This window comes from Aedes aegypti, chromosome 3 (assembly GCF_002204515.2).
Source record: "Aedes aegypti strain LVP_AGWG chromosome 3, AaegL5.0 Primary Assembly, whole genome shotgun sequence".
Classification (NCBI taxonomy): domain Eukaryota; kingdom Metazoa; phylum Arthropoda; class Insecta; order Diptera; family Culicidae; genus Aedes; species Aedes aegypti.
The window spans coordinates 20,358,625-20,382,173 of record NC_035109.1 but is presented as its reverse complement, the minus strand read 5'-3'; the positions used below and the strand labels follow the sequence as shown (position 1 = coordinate 20,382,173).

Below are 23,549 nucleotides of genomic sequence, written 5' to 3'. Positions count from 1 at the left end.
AATTCAGGAACCGAAATTAAAATCGTAGCGAATACTGGTGCAAGTGGTCCAGTATTCGCCACCACCATTTTTAATACAAAAACAAAGTTTCTGATTAGTTTTTATATTTTTCCTGCTGAGCATGGATTGAAAGCTTTCGTTTGATGTATTGACAGTAACCGAAGGTCTTTTGATTCATAAATAAACAATATTTTCCCTTAGGGTGGCCAAAACTGGTACACTTACCCTACCGCAAATTTTTTTTCTAACAAATTAAAATGTTCGAAATGTGGAGAGGGACACCCAACCTCCGATTGTAAGGAAAATTCTGGTGTTTGTATTCATTGTAGGAATAAACATATCTCTTTAGAACAATGTCCAGTTCATATTCAAAACCAATCCAAATTAAATCAAAAAATTAAAAGTAGAAACCTTATTTCATATGTTATGAAATCATCAGACAATTTCAAATTTCAAACACTTTTGCAATTTTACCAGATGATAATAATTTTGAAAACAATTTGAATTTCACTTACAATCCTCCCATTAAAAGAAAAAGAACACATAATAATTCATCAAAAAATAATACATTTAATTTTGAACCTCAGCCATCAACTTCTTATAACACAAATTTTCCAGTACTTAAAAATTGTAATGAGCAACAACATATTCCTGATTTTCAAAAAATCAATACTTCTTCTGATGAAAAAATTAAGCAAACTGATATAATTAATGAGAATTGAAATTCTGATAGTTCAATTTTGAAAATATTAGAAGAATTAGTTAATTTTTTGGATCTCAGTGATTTTTGGAAAAAAAAAAAATAATTAAAATGATTCTAACTTTCTTGGCTTCTATTTTGGATAAATTGAACGCATTTGGACCCCTCATTGCATCTCTTTTTTCATCTTAATGGCTCCAAATAATTCAAATATGTTGAATATATTGCAGTGGAATTGTCGCAGTATCATTAATAAAATTGATAGACTTAAAGTGTTAATAGCAAACTTCAATATAGATATATTTTGCTTAAATGAAACTTGGTTGGAAAGAACTAAATTTTTCAGAATTCCACAATTTAAAATTTTACGTAAAGATAGAGCTGTTTCATATGGAGGTGTTTTAGTCGATATCCGTGATAATGTTAAATTTAAATATTTGGATTTATCGTACAATCCCAAATTGAGTATGTAGCTATTTACATTACAAATAATAATTTTACTTTTAGCATTATTTGTTTTTATATTCCACCGAATGCTTCTTTTTCATTATCCCAAATTAAAAGTATTTTAGATTTGATTCCTGCCCCTTTCTATATATTGGGAGATTGTAATGCTCATAATATAGCATGGGGTAGTTACAAATCTGATGGTAGAGGCTCATTATTGATGGATTTGATTGATGAGTTAAACTTAAATATTTTGAATGATGGATCATTTACGTTCCTCCTAGTCATCCTTCATGTATTGATTTATCCCTTTGTTCAAATAGTTTATCCATGATGTCTTGGAAAACTATAAACGATCCAAATAATAGTGATCATTTACCTATTTTGATTAAATTTCAAAATAATAGATGTGGCAAATCTACGCAAGAAATGTTTGTATTTGATCTATGTAAAAATGTAGACTGGACTAAATTTGCGGATTCGATGTCAATTTCAATCATAAGGAGTGATATTTCTCTTCCTACAATTGAAAAATATAATAATTTTTCAAAATTGTTGTTTGACTGTTTACATAAATCTCAAAAAAAGAAGGTTAGTACTTGAAACTTAAAGAAAAATCGGCCTTCCTTTTCGTGAGATGATGAATGTTCAATTGCTTTGAAAAATAAATCTGTTGCGTTTAAATTATTTCGTAGATCTGGTCGTAGAGAAGATTATTTTTTACACTGTAAAGCTGAAGCTTTATTTACAAGGATAACTAAATTAAAAAAATAAATTATTGAAAAAACTTTGCCAAAAGTCTTGACAAAGAGACTTCTTTATCTAAATCATGGTCTGTGGCAAGGAATTTGAATTATGATTCTTCAAGTCCCGTTGTGTATTTATGTATTTATTTATTAGTCAACAGGTAAAACATTACCCCAATGACCCTTGTTTCTTAAACAATATACAAACACTAAAATATTCAAACCAAGATTACAAAAATTAGCACAAAACTCGACGGTAACTAGACTAGAAGTAGAGTGTAAGAATACTCTGAAGAATGGATTGAACAATTTGCATCTAATATATGTCCAGATTTTGTTCCAACATTTGTTAATTTTAAAAATCAATCTCTTAATTATTTTCCTGAACTTTGTGTTCCTTTTTCTTTAGAGGAATTACATTTGGCTTTATCACTTACTAAAAATACTGCCCCAGGTATTGATAATATTAAATTTATAGTTCTCAAAAAATTACCTGATGATTGCAAAGAATATTTACTTTCGATGTATAATTTATTCCTTTCTCAAAATATTATTCCTTTTGAATGGCGTTTCGTAAAAGTAGTAAGCATTCTAAAACCTGGTAAAGATCCTTCATTAGCTGATAGTCGAAGACCTATAAGTTTATTATCATGTTTACGTAAACTCATGGAACGTATGATTTTAAATCGTTTAGAATTGTGGGCGGAGAAAAATAATGTTTTCTCGTCTTCCCAATTTGGATTTAGGAAAGGCCGTGGTACTCGAGATTGTACTGCACTTTTAGCTTCCCAAATACAACTTTCATTTAATAGAAAACAAGATGTAGTTTCTACTTTTCTTGATGTTTCTGGTGCATATGACTGTTTTAATTGATTTGCTTTTCAAAAAAAAAAAAAGAATTATTTGAAAATTCCTAACTTAATATCAAATTTCTTATACAACTTAATTAACTCATTACGCTTGGTAAAGATGGACAAATTATGGGTGAAATTATGAAAAAAATCCACGTGCTCGGCTGGGATTCGAACCCAGGACTCTTGTATGCTAGACGAGCGCTTTACCAACTAAGCTACCGAGCCACTTGGTGACCCAATAACTGAGTTGGTTACAACTTTAGAATTCAAATCCCTACAGACCACGCGGACCCCTTTCATAACCCATATTCATCCATCTCATGCGAGAAGCGCTCGTCTAGCATACATGAGTCCTGGGTTCGAATCCCAGCCGAGCACGTGGATTTTTTTCATAATTTCACCCATAATTTGTCCATCTTTACCACGCGTAATGAGTTAATTAATTTAATAACCATGCGGATTGGATTACCGAACAGCTCAATATACTTACCTTACCAGTCAGGCTAAGGCCTGGGTGGTCTCTGCTGTACGTAGGAGACGTCTCCATTCGACTCGGTCCATGGCTGCCCGTCGCCAGCCACGCATTCTACAAAGGGTCCGCAGATCGTCCTCAACTTGATCGACCCATCTTGCTCGCTGCGCACCACGTCGTCTTGTGCCGGTCGGATTGTTTTCGAGAACCATTTTCACCGGGTTGGTATCCGACATTCTGGTGACATGCCCGGCCCACCGCAGCCTCCCAATTTTTGCGAGGTGGACAATGGTTGGTTCTCCCAGCAGCTGGTGCAATTCATGGTTCATCCGCCTTCTCCACGTTCCGTCTTCCATCTGCACTCCGCCGTAGATGGTCCGCAACACCTTCCGTTCGAAAACACCAAGGGCGCGTTGATCCTCTGCACGTAGGGTCCATGTTTCGTGCCCATAGAGGAGTACTGGTCTAATCAGCGTCTTGTAGATGGTCAACTTCGTGCGATGGCGAACTTTGCTCGATCGGAGCGTTCTGCGGAGTCCAAAGTAGGCACGATTTCCAGCAACGATGCGTCTCTGGATTTCTCTGCTGGTGTCGTTGTCGGCTGTCATCAGTGAGCCCAAGTACCGTAATCCGGGGTATCATTGATCAGCGGGGTAACATTGATCGGAATGACTCATCTCGTAAAAAGTTCGTATCATAAATTTTTGATGGAACATTTCCAAATCATGAATGTTTCTTATATTTATGAGCTAATGAAAGTGAACATTTTTGCGAAAATTGCGTTTACCTTACGCGTAAATTTGTTAACTTTTCGAAACAATGATTCCAATGGGTAAGGATGACACTACCGAAAATTCATGTCTCACATATGTTCTGCAAACGATATGAGCAAAGGAAATGCGGTTCTTACTAAAAATGGCATCGCCGAAAACGATTCCGTTGTCAAAACTTTTTTAAGTATGCTCAATTAGGCAAAATTAACGAATTATTATTAAAAACATAGAATTCCCTTAGGAAATTGTCTACCTTTAGGCGTATTCCGTGGTTCGAAGTGATTTTATTTTTGAAATAACTCAAAAAGTAAATGGCTTGTAAGCGTCTGACCTTCATATTCGGCTTCGGGGCCATGATTTAAGTAAGTAACGACATTTTCAATATTACCGAACGTTGTTTATATAGGTGATCAATGTTACCCCATTTCAGCTAAATCAAAAAATCGCTTAAAACATTTTTTTAAACATCCTTAAATCTTTCAAAAAACAAAATACTATACATAGTCACGAACTATGGGTGGCAGTACTTGTTTTAAAAATATAAAGTTTGCAACATTTGCGTTTTCAAACGAAATATTTAAGAAATATTTAAAAAAATGATCAATGTTGCCCCGGATTACGGTACACGAATTCTTCGACAACCTCGATTTCATCACCGTCAATATGAACTCGAGGTGGGGGGCGTGCCGTGTCTTCTCTTGAGCCCCTCGCTATCATGTACTTCGTCTTTGACACATTGATGTTCAGTCCGTGACGGGGTTGGTGGTCTGATGGCTACCACTTCTGCTTCATATGCAGAAGGTCATGGGTTCAATCCTAGGCCCGTCCCTTTCCTCGTACTTTGTAGTTGTATATCTCTCACTTGCTTCTATCTTCCATTCTATATATATCACACTCAAACTATTCGTTCATAGCAAACGCTAGAACCAGAGACGGACAAGAAACCGTTTCCCTAACGCTTCTTACTTCCACGCGCACGCCTTTCTTACGCCTGATACATAGGCAGTCTGCTAACCACAAAAGCAAACCTCTCTGCCATGCCTTCCCCCAATCCATACACTTCCGCATGAACTGGCGTGGATGCAGTGGAATCAGAGCCGTAGCGTGGCCTCACGGCGCCCTTGGCAAACATTCCTTTGGGCGCCCCTAAGTCAATTTTGTTTTCATGATGCAAGTTTGTATGTGACTAAACTTATCGTAAAACACTAGTCAATTATTGTTCTCTGCAAGAAAAATCCACCGAACTTGATTGTGATTGATTGATGAGCAGTGATAATGAAAATCATCAAATGTTACATATTTGGCAAATTTGCATTATTTGCGTTCTTGGAAAATAAAAAAAATCAAGCGGGTGTGGATTTAAAATGAGCGCCGGAATAGGGGGACATGGGGCAAGAGTGCCCCCACTATTTTCACATAGTTCAAATCAATTTTCTGATGTTTAACCCAGGATAAGTATAAACTAAGTTCTAATTAAGGTTTAATTGAGGTGTAAATACTACAGCAAAAAATATTTACTACGAAAAATTTCAAAAATGCCGAATAGCTAACGCGATAATTGAATAATATTACAAGAATGTAAGATTGGAATATAAGGTTTAAATTCCATTTAGTCCAAAATATATTGATTTTTTTTTTGCACAGTATTAATGATTTACGATTGTATGATCCAACTGCGATGAAATTTTCGCAAAAAGTTCTTTTAACATGGAGTTTTGCCTGAACAAAAATAGTATAACTTAAGGGGCAAAAAGAACACCGCAATTTTCTCATATTAAACCTATGAAGTTTTGCTTTTCTTGTCTAATACTGCAATAAATTAGTGTTTTATTCCAACTAAGTAAAAACAAATATCTCAAACATTCAAAAGTGTTTCTGCATAGTTTTACTATTGTTCCGATAGCCAAATGGGATGAAAATTTATTTTTTTTTGTAATATTACCGTTTTACTATAATGTTAACTTCTATTTTGAAGTTATTATCGGTACTTACTCTAGAATGTACATTTTGGGTAAGGAACTCAGATGGTCTTCTTGCCCTATATGAGTAGCACACTTGCCCCGTGCCTTGTTGAAAATCCTCATAAGAAGAGGTATTTTCAAAAATCGCAAACCAACATGTATTTCTTATTTTACAAAATCCCATCGATTACTTCATTGAGAACAAGAGGTGAGCTTGCCTTTACACGGGAACAATCTTTTAAATTTGTGCTAATCAGCCATGATTAGCCGATAACACTAATCAATACATCTTAAGGTATCCTGCTTGCCCTACCAAGGATGGAAACAGCTCTAGCGACAAACAATACAGCATTTCGGCGGTTAGACAAAGCCGTTATTCTTGCCAAAGCATGATCAAAAATAAATCAATAGAAAGTTCACAAGACAGTTATTCTTAAGAACTGTTGATGATTATCTGAAAGATATTTTGGAGAAATTCATAAGAAAATAATTTTTCATAAGACGCAACTGCAGAAACAACTGAGCACAACATAAACAAAAATGTTCTTGAAATCACTGGACCATCGTTTGTAATTTTATGAGCTCTTAAGTCCTCTTAAGTTAACTATATTCTTATTTGTTTCAATAAATAAAAACAAATAAGCATCTAGAAGTTTTACAATGATTTTGCTTAACAACTCTTTCAGAAATCATTATTAAGTTATTTTGCCAATAGTCTTCCAATAAATCGAAGCAAATTTGTCAAATCCTTTGGACAACAATAAGTAAAAGAGAATTTGATAACAATTAATAAAATTTAATTTTAAGTCTTTTCTCATTTTTTAGTGGAACCAGAGAAAATTCGTAGAAGACTACAACAGCTCCCATTTTTGGGGTTGAGTTAGAAATGATATTGTAATGTGATTTAACATTGGTTAGTGCTTGATACGGTTCACACTAGCCAATCATGTTGCAATTAGATTGCTTTCAATTTGATTTTGAATTACCCATGAATTAGAATCCATCTCCGTGGATGTAAATCTGCATAAAACGCATTTGCATATGCTTTTGTTAGCTGTTTTCTGCGTTTCTATCGATCTGCACGTCAGATCCTTTTTTCTATTCGATATTCTCGTGCTTATTCTGCGCGGCGTGTGAGTCGAGACGAGTCGCTCTCACCGCGAGTGACGTGAGACGACTAATGTTAATCAAGTGGGAGCAAGTCGACAATTGTCACCTCATTCGACTCGTGTCACCTCACACGCCGCGCAGAATAGGCACGTCTATTAAACCATCAGTAAGAGTTAAGAATTGCCACCAACAGCGTGCGAATAAAGTTCACCGAAAAGTTTAGAAAAAATTTGCCTATTTCCTTAATAAATTAGTGTTCCGTTAGTTGAGTAAATGCGTCGTGTGTTTGAGTGATTGTTACCCGAAAAATAAGCCCGTGATTCGACCCCTTGATACAACAGTGCTAAATCATTTACAGTAAATCAAATATTTTCGAAAAAAAAATTGTCAGTCAGTATAGAGTATGTACATTAGACTGATGCAAATTTTGAAGTTTGTGCTCCCCTATGCTTAAACGATGCCAATTATGAGGAAAATGATCCTCCCAAAAATTGAAGTGATTCGGAAGAAATCAAAACATCCTTAAAAATGATTCAGGATTTTTCATTATTACGTTAAGGAATTTCTTTTGAAAAAGTAGTGACATAAGAGGCGCCCTTTCAAAAAAAATCTCTTTGAAATTTTATTAAATGCGTGACGCATTTTGGCGCCCCCAAAAGGCTGGCGCCCTTGGCGGGTGCCAACCTGGCCAACCGTACGCTACGGCACTGAGTGGAATATACGGTCTACGTGGGAGCCAGTTCAATGCATCATCAATTCCTCCCCCTTTCCCCTCATTGGTCTGCATTCTGACGTGGCAGGTGCCATTGTTGCCTAAAAATAGAAGATCACCAGCACTTATACACTGAGGATGTCTGTTAGTCCCAAGCAGTCATTCGGTTGGTTCCTTGTGTAAGTGCAGCTGATCTGGCGATACTGGAGTGCATCCACGGGCGGCCAATCAAGCTCAAGCTCAAGCTCAAGCTCACACATTGATGTTCAGTCCGATTCGCCTAGCTTCAGCCCTCAGTCGGATGTACGTGTCCGCCATCGTCTCAAAGTTGCGTGCAACAATATCAATGTCGTCGGCGAAACCAAGTAACTGAACGGACTTTCTGAAAATCGTGCCACTCGTGTCTATTCCCGCTCTTCTTATCACACCCTCTAAAGCAATGTTGAACAGTAAACACGAAAGGCCATCACCTTGCCGTAACCCTCTGCGAGATTCGAAGGGACTCGAGAGTGTCCCTGATACTCGGACTACGCACATCACTCGCTCCATCGTCGCCTTGATCAATCTTATCAGTTTGTCCGGGAAACCGTATTCGTGCATAATCTGCCATAGCTGTGCTCGATCGATTGTATCATAGGCCGATTTAAAATCGATGAATAAATGATGTGTGGGTACATTGTATTCGCGGCATTTCTGCAAAACCTGGCGGATGGCGAATATCTGGTCCGTTGTTGCTCGTTCGCCCATAAATCCTGTCTGATATTGTCCAACGAATTCTCTAGCAAATGGTGATAGACGGCGGCATAGAATTTGGGAGAGTACCTTGTAGGCGGCGCTCAAAATTGTGATCGCACGATAATTGTCGCAATCCAACTTGTCGCCCTTTTTGTAGATGGGACACACGACACCTTCCATCCACTCCTCCGGCAATACTTCCTCCTCCCAAATCTTGAAAATAAACCAGTGCAGCGCTTTTGCCAGTGCATCACCACCGTATTTTAGCAACTCGCTCAGAAGTTGGTCCACTCCAGCGGCTTTGTTGTTTTTCAACCGTCTAATCTCCGTTTCTACCTCTTCGAGATCTGGAGGCGGTAGTCTTTCGTCGTCCGCGCGTGCTCCCAAAATTATTTCCGTGCCACCTTCGCTACTGGTCACATCACCATTAAGGTGCTCGTCGTAGTGCTGCCGCCACCTTTCGCCCACCTCACGTTCGTTCGTGAGACGATTTCCGTCACAGTCTCTGCACATGTCGGCTTGTGGCACAAAGCCTTTGCGCGAACGGTTAAGCTTCTCGTAGAACTTCCGTGTGTCTTTAGCGCGGAACAGCTCTTCCTTCGCTTCGCGATCTCGTTCTTCTTGATGGCGCTTTTTTCTTCGGAAGATCGAGTTTTGTCTGTTCCGCGCCTGTTTATACCGTGCCTCGTTTGCTCTCGTGCGGTGTTGCAGCATTCTCGCCCATGCTGCATTCTTCTCATTCTTCAACTGCTCGCATTCGCCGTCGTACCAGTCGTTTCTCTGATTCGGGGCCGCTGGACCTAGTGCTGCTGTTGCGGTGCTACCTATGGCGGATCTTATGTGCCTCCAGCCATCTTCAAGAGTGGCGGCGCCAAGCTGCTCTTCCGTTGGTAGGGCCACTTCCAACTGCTGCGCGTATTCTTGGGCTACTTCTGAGTCCCGTAGCCGCTCGATGTTAAGCCGCGGCGTTTGGCTTCGACGCGAGTTGTTCACCGTCGAAAGTTTTGAGCGCATACATACAGCAACTAGATAGCAGAGTTGCTCGCTGTCACTATCAACGCATAAAATTTGCTGGTTTGTACAGGCAGCCTGCGATACAATTCGGATCAATCTACATCATATCAATATCATGCTGTCTACTCCATCGCAAGTGCATTGATGGCGATAGACTATGGATATCACTGATGGGTTGAGTTTAGCCTTAAATTAAGCAGTTAAAATGGCAATTTATCAGTACGATATTTTTGACAGTGGTGCAGATAGGTTGAAATTATTTGTTGGTCACTGAAAAACAGTAATAGCATGGATAATTACCACGTGATCACTCATTCCGCTGTGATTATGATCTAGAGTGCGATGTCGCATCACTGCTGTTGGTTGTCAAATCAAAGTGATATTGATAGCTCGCAAGTGATACTGATAGTTTTAGACCATCAGCCATCAGCTGATATGATTGATTTTAAGCAACTCTGCTAGATAGTGATCCGAATCTATATTCGCACTGCGGTATGTGCGAACATTGGTAATGTCAGAGAAGAATTTTCCGTCGATTAGAACGTGGTCGATTTGGTTCTCGGTTAGGTTATCGGGTGATCTCCAGGTGGTCTTATGGATATCTTTGCGGGGGAAGAAGGTGCTTCGGACTACCGTACCACGAGAGGCTGCAAAGTTGACGCATCGTTGGCCGTTGTCGTTAGATACGGCATGCAGACTGTTCCGCCCGATCACCGGTCTGTACATCTCCTCTCGTCCTACCTGTGCGTTCATGTCGCCAACAACAAGTTTCACGTCACGCGGAGAGCATCCGTCATAAATCTGCTCCAGCTGCGCGTAAAACGTCTCCTTCTCGTCGTCGGGTCTCCCTTCATGTGGGCAGTGTACGTTGATGATGCTGTAGTTGAAGAAACGGCCTTTTATCCTCATCTTGCACATCCTTGCGTTGATCGGCTGCCACCCGATAACGCGTTGTCGCATCTTGCCCAACACTATGAAGCCAGTTCCTAGCTCATTTGTGGTGCCACAGCTTTGGTAGAAGGTAGCCGCTCGATGCCCGCTTTTCCACACCTTCTGTCCAGTCCAACAAAGTTCCTGCAGCGCTACGATATCGAAGTTACGGGGATGTAGTTCGTCATAGATTATCCTGTCGCAACCTGCGAAACCAAGTGACTTGCAGTTCCATGTTCCAAGTTTCCAATCGTAATCCTTATTTCGTCGCGTGGGTCTTTGCCGATTGTTCCGGGTCGTATTATCTCCTATGTTATTCGCAATAAGGTTTTGGGCCTACGCCAACACTCCTGTCTCGCCGGAGCGCCATCGTGCCAGCTCTGTTTAACGTCCCAACTAACATTCGGACGATCGCGCTGATGGGGCTACCACCTTGGATCTAGCTGTGCGCGATTCAGCATTTCTTACTCAGCCGCTGGATACCAGAACAGACGCTGTTTGAGCCGCACCTACTGGTGAACAGACGCTCGAGACGTACCTCCTCAATCTAGCTGATGTCAGAAGGACAACAGTGCCCAGGCTGCACTACCAGCTAAGTACGCAATCCTTAGCTGGCGGTCTTTGTCATCGTTTGACCCGTGGAAGCGTGAGGTAGGAACTAGTGAGGACCAGAGCTGTGTTGAACGCTCCTTCATAGTTGTCGACTCACCGTTTTGCAGCCCATCAGCTCAATATAAGCTAAATATAAGTTTTACGGTACCGTAAAACGGGGTATCTTTGATAATGCGGGTAACTTTGATAGTGCGTAACCCACCACATACTAAACGAAATATCATAATTTCTGTTAATCAGTTAAGCAAAACGAATGCAAAACTAAAGACTATTGGTATGACACTTCATGTAAGAGCGGTTTTCATTTGAATCAAGAACATTTAAGGCATTTTATACGAACTTTAAAAATTGACACAATTATAGCATTTTCGAAACGCTTACAAACAATCTGTTCTAGAATCACTATTTGATATAGTTTTGAATATTTGGCCACTTATCTTTGACAGCCTAGTTATCATAGAACTTGAATACGGTCTCAAATCTCTTATCGAAAAGCATTTTCACAAACTGGGACTATTTTTGTAATCTAAGTCAGAAATTTCCATATAACGTTAAACGCCTAGAGGTATGCAATGCCCTACAAATGTTCGTTATTCATTCAAATTTGTTCGATTCAAACTCCATTATCAAAGTTACCCCAGAACAGAAAACCAACTTTCGATTATTTGAAAAATTATATATATACATTTAAAATAAATATTTTGGCAATCTATCGACTGCAATCGATAGCTAAGATGCCAGTACTTGTTTTAAAAATATAAATTATAAATCTTTGAAACAGCATGCATAAATATTCTAGTTTTCTTCGAAAACTATCAAAGTTACCCCGTTTTACGGTAATTGTGAAGGGCTTCAAATATTAAAAGTGTGTTGCGATTGCCTTGCAGTCGTCCCATAGTGGTGTATCCTTTAAGGTCATTTTCTAGCACAAAATTTTATTAAATGTTTAGCATGAAAATGCTGTAAATTACCTTTATTAGATTTGTGGTAACTTCTGTGACAATAGAATAAAGCCATACTGAAGGTATTTTAGCTCGATTCCAAGTTGATCCAGGATCCTTGGCCATGAAATATAATCGTGCTCATATATCGCGCACAAATAAGAATGCAAAATGGCCGCTTTGACGAAGCAAACTTTTGGTTAATAATTGCGGAAGTGCTCCAAGAACACTAAGCTAAGAACTTGGGTTGGGGCGGAATGTCAAGAATGTAACTGCTGCTATCTTAAAAGTTTGGCTGTACACATATTATTGGCAAATTTTTCATCATAGATTATCCCTTCCTTAAATTGAAGGCTGTTCTCCATAGTTAAACTGACGACAAAATTATTGGAGTTTGTGCTGCTAATGTTTCAATCAGCACATTTTTCTTATTTTATAATTAACTGTTCTTTCGAGACATACTTGTTCACTAATTAATGTCATTATTGCTCTCAATACTTCCATCACACATTTCCCCTTCTTCGAATCATAGACTTTTCTTTATACTTAAACGATCAATTTAATGACGGGAAGAATGGGACCTTCTTCCAATAATATGCTGTATTGTGGATTCTTGCTGTTCTAAAAGTTATTGGAATTGTATATGTAAATATTTCCATCAAAAAATGCACGCCATGCTATATGCTGAATACTGTGCTAGGTTTAATTAAAGCTTGACTGTTAAATTGACTTTGAAATCTAATTTTACTTTTCAAACTAGACGGATTTCAAATAATTTCAAGGTGCTTTCGGCAATGCTTACATATATGAACCTTCCCTAGCCATTGACTAATTGCGTCCATCACACTCGAGAGGTAGAAAACAACTGATGATGATACGCGCAACGCAAGTTGCGCTGGTTTTATGCATGCCAAATAGGCGGAGATAATGCCGAATGATTGCGCAACATGGTATTCGCTCTCGCTGACTGACGGCTGTCAGTCGTCGTTTACGTTTGGGTGTGAACAAGGTCTATTCACGCTGTCTCCCTCTCCAGAGGCACGAAGGCCTCCTCTAGTGACCTGCGATCGACTCCAATAAGGTCGATATCGCCCGCAAAGCTAAGAAACATGTGTGATCGTGTGATGATGGTATAGTTTCTCTGCACTCCAGATAATAGCACCCTAGAGTGCATTGTTGAACAATAATTTCGAAAATGCGTCTCCTTGCTTCAATCCATCAAACGTCATAAACGAGGATGACACCTCGTCTGCAATCCAAACACATAGTTTTGAACCTTCCAACGCTTGACTTATCAGTCTAAATAGTTTCTCTGGAAAACCATGTTCAGACGTTATCTACCACAGCTTATTTATTCTCACTAAATCGTACGCCGTCTTGAAATCAATACACAGATGGTGAGTTTGTAAGCTATTCTCCTGGAATTTATTGAATTCCAATTGATTAAGTAGACTTTTAATTAAGTCGCATGAAAACTTGATACTTACTGCCAATTTTCACACATGTCGGCATTAATCACAAAAAATACTTTCATTGCCTCACAAGAATCGTAATGGCATGAAATATTAAATCTCATTTTTTTCCACTTCCCCATTACACCGAAAAACCCCCTTCCGTTCCTTTGCCCTGTTAGGGGAGCCAGACCAGACCGAGTACACTTCAGATTGTTCCGGATAACCAACAAGCACACGTCTCACTCACGTCGATGACAAACGGCTCGATAAAAACCGAACCTCATCATTATAATTAAAATTTTCCCATGATTATTACCGACATCAGTCATCGTCGAGATGATTGTTGCAATTGTTGTTCCTCGGGTAATTTCCCCATTTGCTTGTGCATTTTTCCCCCAATAACTACTCGGAAAAAATGCAATATTAATGCATCCGCATCGACAAAATCCAATCCGGTTCGATGTCACTCATTTTAACCTGAAGAGCTTTTAATGATGAAAATGAAGGCAAAAGCTGTCGACGCTCGGTCACATTAAATTGGCATTGTCTTATTTCGATAATTAATTGAATTGTTGCTTTCGCGACGGAACGGTAACATTGGCAACATAATGAGCGCGCATAACGCAATGAATTAAAAATACCACGAATTCATATTCAGGGCAGTGCATTGAATGGGCGGCGAATCGTTTCGGGGAAAAATATGTACAAAATAATGGTGAGGGCACTTTGCGAGTGGAATCTTGCAATGCGCTCAATCGACGTTAATGTAATCGGATGAAATTTATGCCCCATTTGAGAATGCTTTGTCGCTTTTTGGTTGATGTTGGTTGTTTGTGCATGTACTGGGAAATATGTATAAACTCGCGGAGTTCATCGAGGTTTACCTTTTTACAGTTTGATTGCAATCAGGATATTTAATTCAAGTGAAAAACTTTTTGATCAACTTTAAGACCAGAATTTCAATGATATGATTTATTTTATAAAATTACGATCATAACAACAAATATAAGTGCAAAATAGTGCAATAAACATTTTACTAAATGCTTTCTGTCCTAAATTTTTGTTCTAAGGTTCATAACATATTCTGCGAATGCTCAGATGTTAATTTAGGAGCCACCAGTCGGCAGAATCACTCAGGTAGTACAAATATTGGATTACTTAATCTTATATAATAATATTTCTGTAACGAACTGTTTCTATAGTGAAATTCAATGCCTTAATAATTATTAAAATATTTTAAAACCTATTGTAGGGAAAACCTTTTACCTTTAGATATTATTCTTCTTTCTGAAATTATTTATGTAAAATCCTTCTGGAAATCCTTCAAATAACTGCGATTCTTCAGAAAAGGTTTCTAATATTTTTCCGGAAATATCATGGAGTGATGCCTCTTGGGTTCTTTTGAAATTTTTTCTAAGGTCCTTCAAATTGTTCTGGTATTTTTCAAGAAAACCTTTGGGAAAGCTCCCACAAAATCTTCAGAGTTTTTTTTGGAAATGCTTCTGTAACTCTTACGTAATTTATTATGGAGTCATAGTGAAATTGTTCGGAACCCTTTGGGATTTGTCCGGTAATCTCTGTAGGATTCTCCCAGAAATCTTGCTAAAATTCTTCAGAGATTATTTTTCGATAATTCTTTCGACAATCCTCCTGAGATTCTTCTGGAACTACTATCTGGCTTCTTCTGGAAACCTTTCTGAGATGCTTCCGGACATCTCTTTGTAACTCTTTCGTATACTTCGAGAAATTCTTCCGGAAATTCTCATTGAGATACTTGCACAAATCTCCAACAGAGATTCGATTGGAAATCCCTCGAACATTCTTCCGGAAATATTTCTGGGATTCTTCTAGAGAATTTTCGGGTATTCTTCCGAAACCCGTTCTGGGATTTTCCCAGATATCATTTAAGGATTCGTCTTCTGGAACTCTTTCAGAAATTATTTTGGGATTATCTAGCTTCTCTATGATTTATCTGGGAATACCGTTGGGATTCTTTCAAAAATCCCTCTAGAATTTTTTTCTCTTAAAACTAGCTGGGAATCTTCCAGAAATCATTCTGGTAAAATTCTCGAAGGTATCCTAGTATTGCTGTAATTTTGTCAGAATAAGCCCAAAAGGATTTTCGGAAAAATTAAGAAGAGGTATCCGGCAGAATCCCAGAATTATTTTCGGTGAATTACAAAAAGAATTTCCGTAAATATTCCACAATAAATTCTTAGAAGAGTCCCAAAAAATCGGAAAGTTATCAGAGGGATATACGGGAGAATGTCCCGGGTAACACTGCTAGCTGAACAACAGTTTATTAACCCTTTGGGGCCTGATTTTTTCCAAGAACTATTATACAGTTTTTTGAACGCCTTTCAATAGTTTTGGTGCTCAAAATGCTAAACATAACAAGAAATGATGACAAATATTTTTTTGGGAGGTGCTAGGTCTTCCAAACTGCTCTTGAGTTCATAACTTGAAGTCTATGCTTGTAATAACAACCTTGTTCATCATACAAGGTGATGAACTGTAATCTACCGTATATTCTGAACCTTCTGAGTGTTTAGCAAATATTATCAGATCTTTTCGAATGTTCTAGATTATCTAACTTGTCGGGATGTTCAGTACATAAGATCTACAACGCGATGAGAGTCAGGATTTAGTGGTAATAAATTAATAACCACGAAACGAAGCACTTCCGAAACATGGTGTATTCGACAAAGCTTCCAGTCATAATTAGCGACATCTATTGGGAAGCATCCATAAATTATGTCACGTAAAAATATACTATTTTCAACCCCCCTGCTTTTCACCTTTTGTTTGAGAACAATTTGTGAAAACGTCAGTAGAGTCTAAATGCGTAAACGAGTAGAAACACGTTTTGAATATATGTGTTTGTCGACGAATCTTCTTCTTTTTTCTTGGCATATCGTTCCCACTGGGAGGAAGCTGGCTTCTCAGCATAGTGTTAGTTTAGCACTTCCACATTTATTACCTGAGATCTTTCTCAGCTAATGACCTTTTTGCATGGATATATCGTGTGGCAGGCATGCGCCCATACTCTGTGTGAAGTCAAGACTCTGGAGGCACTCTTTCATGTATACTTGTCCGTTCATCGTGTCCTAGGTCACAGGTTGTGCAGAATCTCATGGCCGCGGTTGAGGCCAAAGTGCGGGCATTTACGTATGGATTGTAAATAAAATACGAGTAAAATGGTAAAATGAAGTTTAATAGTTATTTCTGAATCCCTGAAGTTTTGATGGCAATCGGATGAAAACTCGAATTTGGATAATTTGGAGGGCCTGGAATACCTCAAACATTTCTTGAAGTAGCCTTTTGATCCGTGATAAGGTTCAGTAAACATTGTAGATTATATAACTTCACTCAGTTTATCGAGAATAACTACTGGAACAAGTGTAGACCTGAAGTTCTGAACTCCAGGGTAATTTGGAGAGCCTGGAATATCCCAAACGTTCCTTGAAATAGCTCTTGAGATTCTCAGAGGTTGGTAGATTCTATTTGAATTTATAATGTAATTGTTTTTAACCCAAACAATTACTGTTACGGTTGTAGATTTCAAAGAGTGTGCTTCAGGACAGTTTGGACGTCCTAGAGCATCGCAGGACATAGCAAAGCAAGTGTAATAGTGTTTTCGTTAAAAGAGTAATTCTGTATTATCTAGCCTGAACATCATTTATGTTCACAAACAGCATTTCACGCTTCGTATGTACTTATAGTTCAATTTTCCAAACTTCAGGATGTTCAGGATGTTCTAGGTTGTCAATTAGGTCATAAAGGCATATACTTCATATTTTTCTCTGATAAAAGAGTATATTTGGGACAACTTTGCCAAAGACAGTATATACATTTGTTCATTGGTTCATTTTTTACAGCCTTTTTTGTACTGCGGTCATATATGACCGCGCCGGCCCCAAAGGGTTAAGCTGAAAAGAGGTTGTAAACAGCATTTGAGCTGAATAAGCTATTATTTAGCAATCAATGTTACTTGGGGTATGAGGAATTTCTTTAAGAATCCCAGAGAGCTTTCCTAAGGGATTCCTGTAAGTAAAAAAGGAATCCGGAAAACTCTCCTTTCAAGCTTCGGAAGAATCCCAGAGAGATTGTTCCAAGAATTCCAGAGAGATTCCCGAAAACATTCTCGTATAGTTTCCAAAACAATCTTAGATGAATATTTGAAGTAATAGCAAGAAGATGTCAGGAATGATTCGAGAAAGATTTGTGAAAAAAATGAAAGGGGCTTTTTGGGAAAGTACCAGAACGATTTCCAAACAATTTATGGGGGATTTTGGGAAAAACTTCAGAGAGATTCTGAAGAATTCCAAGAGGATTTCCGTAAGTGTTCCAAACAAACTGCCGGAAGAATTTCAGAAGGATTTCCGAAAGAATATCAAAAAATAAATAGTCTTTTTTTATAAATATTTTAGTTTCAGAGAGATTTCCGGGAGAATTTGAACGGGATCACCAGAAGAGTACCAATGACATTTACCGAAGAGTTGCAGAAGAATTCCTAAAAAAAATAATAATTTTGATATTGATTTCACTTTGATATAATAATTTCAGAAAGATTTCTGAGGGATTTCTACAAGAATCCCCGAAGCATTGCTGGAAAAATCTAGGATATATCCATATATTTCCGTAATGATTCAAAAAAGATTTCCGAAAGAGTCCCAGGGAGATTTGCTAAGGAATCAAAAGGAGTTCTGGAAAATATCAGAGGGATAACTAAAATAGTTTCCGAAAAAATGTCAGTGGGATTTCTGAAAGAATCTCAGAAGGATTTTTGGAATGAACTCACGTGAATTTTCCGAAGTATACCATGACAATTTTCAAAAAATCCCAGCGGCAAGCATCCCTTTAAAAAATCCCAGAGAAATTTCAAGATGAATTTCAGAAGGATTTCCAAACGGAACAATTCCAGATGAATTTCTGGACGAAGGACAGAAGCATTTCCAGAATAATTCCAGAAGAATAACCTAAAGGTATTCAAAAGAAGTACCCGCAGTATCTAAGAGGGATTTTTGGGAGAATCCCAGGGATATACGGAAGAATCTTAGTAAGAGGGGGAGGGGTGTTTGAAAGAATTTCAGAGAAAATGAACATGAGTATGAGCATGATTTACCGCCCGCAGTTGCTACTCCGTTATTTCCAGAACAGCTGTACTTACACAGGGAACCAACAGACGCTACTCAGGATCAGTAGCATCCTCAATGTGTAAGTACTGGTGCTCTCATTATTATAATGAACAATAACGACGCCGGCTGCGTCCGAATGCAGGCCAATTTAGGGATGGGAGGGAAATGTTGACGTGTTACTTGCTTTTTGGAAGCCGAGGAGTCCTCTGCACTTCCATAAGAAAACACTGGGAGTTTGGATATGGGAAAGGATTCGTTTTGGTAAACGATAAAGATATACTTTTAAATGAATACGTGAACATATACACGGATGATCGTTACCGATAGTGCGGTTACTATGCGATCCGGACACAATCCGAATTCCGTCGCTCGCCCACAAAGGAGCATGCAACAGATTCAACGGATCAAACACAACTGACAACTGACCCGTTGTTGCTGTTTTCACTCGCACACTTTGTTTTCGTTTTTTTCTTCAGCAAAACGCGAACCGGACACAATTGATCCGGATACCGTCGCTCGCCCACAAAAGAGATTCAACGGATTCAACACAACTGAAAACTGACGCGTCGTTGCTTTTTCCACTCGCACACTTTGTTTTCGTTTCTTCAGCAAAACGCGAACCGGACACAATTGATCCGGATTCCGTCGCTCGCCCACAAAGGAGCATGCAACAGATTCAACGGATCAAACACTTCTCAGAAAGAATTTCAGAGAAAATGCTAGAAAAATCCCGGAAGGGTTTTCTGATGAACCCCTTAGAGGTGTCTGGAAGAATCCCTGAAGATTTTTTGAAGAAACTCAGAGTGATTCAATCTACAGTCCCAGAGGAATTTCCACTGCAAAAATGTTCAGAAGGATAACTGGAAGGTTCCCATTAGGAATATCGTTAAAATGACAAATATTTTCAGAAGTTTCCCTGTGGTATTTTCGGAAAAAAAAATGACAGAGGTTTTTTTTTGTAAAATCTAAGTGAATATTCCTCGAGATATTTCCATGAAAATTCATTTTCTGGAAGAACTAAGAAGTAATTTTCGAAAGCCTCCCAGCGCCGCAATTAATATGTCAATATGTGAATATTATATACGGTCCCATACATGAACATTGTATGAACGAGTTGACGAACTTGTGTTCCACCTGGTTTGCACTATGGGCGATCAGGTGGCCAATAATCGAAAAAATGACTTGTTCTGATAGGTTTTTATGGTACATCAATACATAGTAAACACTTATATTAAGATATTCCTGGAATACTAGAGCAAGATCATTTGTAGTTTCATTGATACAGTATGCCAAAGTTAGAGTTTTTAATAAAAATAAAGAATTCAGTACAAATACAAGGTATACGTTGAATGGAATATACTGCAGGATCGTAATATTTCATGCATATCTTTATACACTGTTTGAAAGCTTACTAAAAAAGCTATCTTAGAAAAATAAAAAGAAATAAAAATTCGTGCTTTAGCTCTGGTAAATGTGGGGACTACACTGAAAGAAAACATATTCGATTTTTTACCGAAACTTTACACATCCCATACTTTTTTGTCCCAAGTTGTCCCAGGCTAAAATTAATTTTCAAGGTTATTCAAAGATGTAAACTGAAGGATCGTGAAGAATTTAGCTGCACATATTTGCACTTTTTTCTGTTGGGACGCATTGACTTTTTGCAGTGTTTTTGTCTGTTTTCTTCAATGTAGCTAAATATAATTTCAGGGATAATTGAATATCGATAAATGATTCATTTTGTCATTTTTATGTAGGTTTTATTATTTGTAATGGTTTTTACAACGTTTATTGCATAAGTGGCCTATATGCATCATTAGTAAAATAATGCGTTTTTTCGCTATAAGCCCTTTTCAAAACTTGGTCTTGAAAACTCGTTCATTGAAAAAAATATCAAATTTGTATCACAAAACTCACGAGATGACAAAAATATTTTTGGCCGCCATTATATATGGGAACCGACCATAGTGGTTTGGTGGGTGCTGACGATATCAAAATGAATTATAAACACTTGTAGAAGAACGCGAGGAAAGTGAGTAAGGACAATGGAAATTCGCGGTGGAATTCATCATATTATACTCAAAATATACAATCTCAGTGCAATTATTCTTAAAAGGTTTAAAAAAGCGGTATTTTATTGAAAGTAAGTTGTGTTTTACAAAATATGATAATAAGATTTAAATATATCTAAATGTCGCCTTAAAATTTAAAACTATATTGGGAAATTAACACATGACACCTAGTTTAAAACAAACATTGGAAAAAATGTTGGTGGAAGATTTTGATCCAAAACAGAAAATGTTTTCATTCATGTACTTTGTACAACACCCTTGGTTTTGCGAATATCTCAGGAGTCTGACCACTTAGAAAGATGACGTCTTCGGCAAAGTTATTCAGTAGCTCAAGGGCTATCATTATTATCATTATTTCAAGAAATTTGAAATTTTGCCACTAGGCGGCGCTAAAGAGCATGAAACTTTTTATCGTAGATCTCAGGATCCTGACCACTTAGAAAGATGGCGCCATTGTTAGAGCTAGTTGATTCAAAATTTTGCCACTAGGCGGCGCTAGTGAGTATAAAACATTTGTTTTCTCAAATATCTCAGGAGCCTGAACACTTAGAAAGATGGCGTCTTCGGCAGAGTTGTTCAGTAGTTTAAATTATTTCTTTATTTTATCCTTAAAGTTCGAAATTTTGTAAAATAATGATAGTTCCTGAGCTTCTGAACAACTTTGCTGAAGGTGTCTTTCTAATAAGTCAAGATCCTGCAGTATCCGAAAAACAAAAATTTTTATGCACACTAGCGCCGCCTGGTGGCAAAATATTTTATTTCTTCCATCAAATAATGATAGTCCTTGAGCTACTGAACTACTTTGCCGAAGACACTATCTTTCTAAGTGGTCAGGCTCCTGAGATATCTGCAAACAAAAGTTTCATGTACACTAGCGCCGCCTAGTGGCAAAATTTTGAATCAACTAGCTCGACATTCTTGTGCGAACAGTCGATCGAAACGGACGTATATCTGATAGTGTGAAAAAAAATCGATCAGTGACAATAGTCACACCAGCACCTATTGTGCTGTACAACAATTGTCGGAAGCGTGCTCTTGAACAAAAGAGCAAAATGGAAACTCGGGTTCGAAAGAACACGGTGAAGCTAGTGTGCTCCTCTGGAAGCAAGACCCCAGCCCACTTGGAAGTACTGAAGTTTACTCTGCGACACCTGAAAGTCCCCCCAGCTGACCTTCATTCCGTTTATCGGGATGAAAACGAAAACAGGTTTTACCTCAAGTTCATCGACGAAGCAAAGTTCTCGAACTTCATGAGTGGCCTTGAAGAGGCCTACACGTTCTACTACGAGGATGGCAGCACGACACGAGTTCACCTGGAAATGGCCAGTAGGATTTTCAGGTACGTCAGAGTGTTTAGTTTACCCCCGGAAATCGAAGATAAGGACATCGCGCACGTCCTTGGCCAGTATGGTACAATCCGGCAACAAGTAAGAGAGCGATTTGCTGCAGCACATGGTGTTAGCATCTACACGGGTGTCCGGGGAGTTCATATGGAAGTGGCCAAAGAAATCCCCCCACACGTGTACATCGGTCATTTTCGGGCCAGAGTCTTCTACTATGGCCTGAAAAACAAGTGTTTCCTTTGTAAGGGCGAAGGCCACGTGAAAGCAGTTTGTCCTCGAGCGGTATCCAAAGATGGCGGCAACGGCAGTAGTAGCGGTGGATCATCATACGCCAATGTGACCGCGCTGGGTGAAGCGGCAAAGAGTGAACTACCAAGCGTCAGCGTCAAGCAGCCCGGAAGTGATGGAGCGGATGCACAAAAACCGCCATGCTCCAATCTTGCAACAGATCCAGCAATCAACGAAACAATCTCACAAGACACAAGCGCGGCAGAGGCTTCGAACGCGGCTGACGATCTCGAAGCATCCAATGGTGAGGATGTGCCTGTTCCACCCCAGGATCAGGAAGCAGATCAGGAGGCCAACGAGGAGATGGAAATGGACGAAAAGAAAGCGGCTCTCAAACGTACAATGATCTCTTCGTCGGAAGATGACACGCAATCAACGAATGAAACCCCATTCGTCACGGTACAGCAACGGAAAGGTAAAATCGAAGCGAAAAAAGGTAAACTAACAGAACCGCTGCCAACCGCAGCTCTTGAGAAAAGATCCTTATCCAAAAGTCAACTAACTCCCGTACCAAAGGTAGCACCCAACTTACAAAAGCGAACAAAATGATCTTTATTAGAAAAATTGCAACTTTAAACATCAACGCAATTGGAACAGACACGAAAAAGTCATTGCTAAATGATTTTATATGGAATAACGACCTGGATGTTATTTTTCTCCAGGAAGTGTCTTTCGAAAGTTTCGCGTTCATACCATCTCATTATGCATATGTCAATATTAGTTCGACCAACAAAGGCACTGCTATTCTTCTGCGTAAAAATATTGAACCAAAAAGCGTTCTACTAAATCCAATATCCTACTTGGCGATTTCAATTGTATTCTTAATGCCAACGATTCAAACTCGAACGTAAAAAATTTGTGCAAGGGTTTACAAACTCTTGTCACATCGTTACAGCTTTTCGATGTAGAAAAAGTTTTAAATAAGAAAACTTTATTCACGTTTTTCCGAGGTGATTCTAGATCACGATTAGATAGGATTTACAGCCCAGATGCGTTCACTAAACAAGTAAGATCGATTGAAATTCTCCCAACGGCATTCTCTGATCACCACTCTGTGATCATGAAATACACATTAACTGATCCTGCTAGCATGGTTCGCCAAGGTAAGGGGTTTTGGAAAGTAAACCCTTCCTTAATCGATAAGCCGGAAGTTATAGACAAATTCATTCGAATGTACAATCAGTTGAAATTGCAAAATTGTTTCAATGAAAACTTCAATGTGTGGTGGAATCTTAACTATAAGAAAA

General features: G+C 38.6%; 1 non-coding gene across 1 annotated transcript; it reads right to left on the bottom strand.

Moving 5' to 3' along the window:
• Window positions 1-2,900: 2,900 nt before the first annotated feature.
• On the bottom strand, window positions 2,901-2,972 carry Trnaa-agc. Its single transcript has one exon. It is a non-coding gene; the product is annotated as a tRNA-Ala (tRNA).
• Window positions 2,973-23,549: the final 20,577 nt, after the last annotated feature.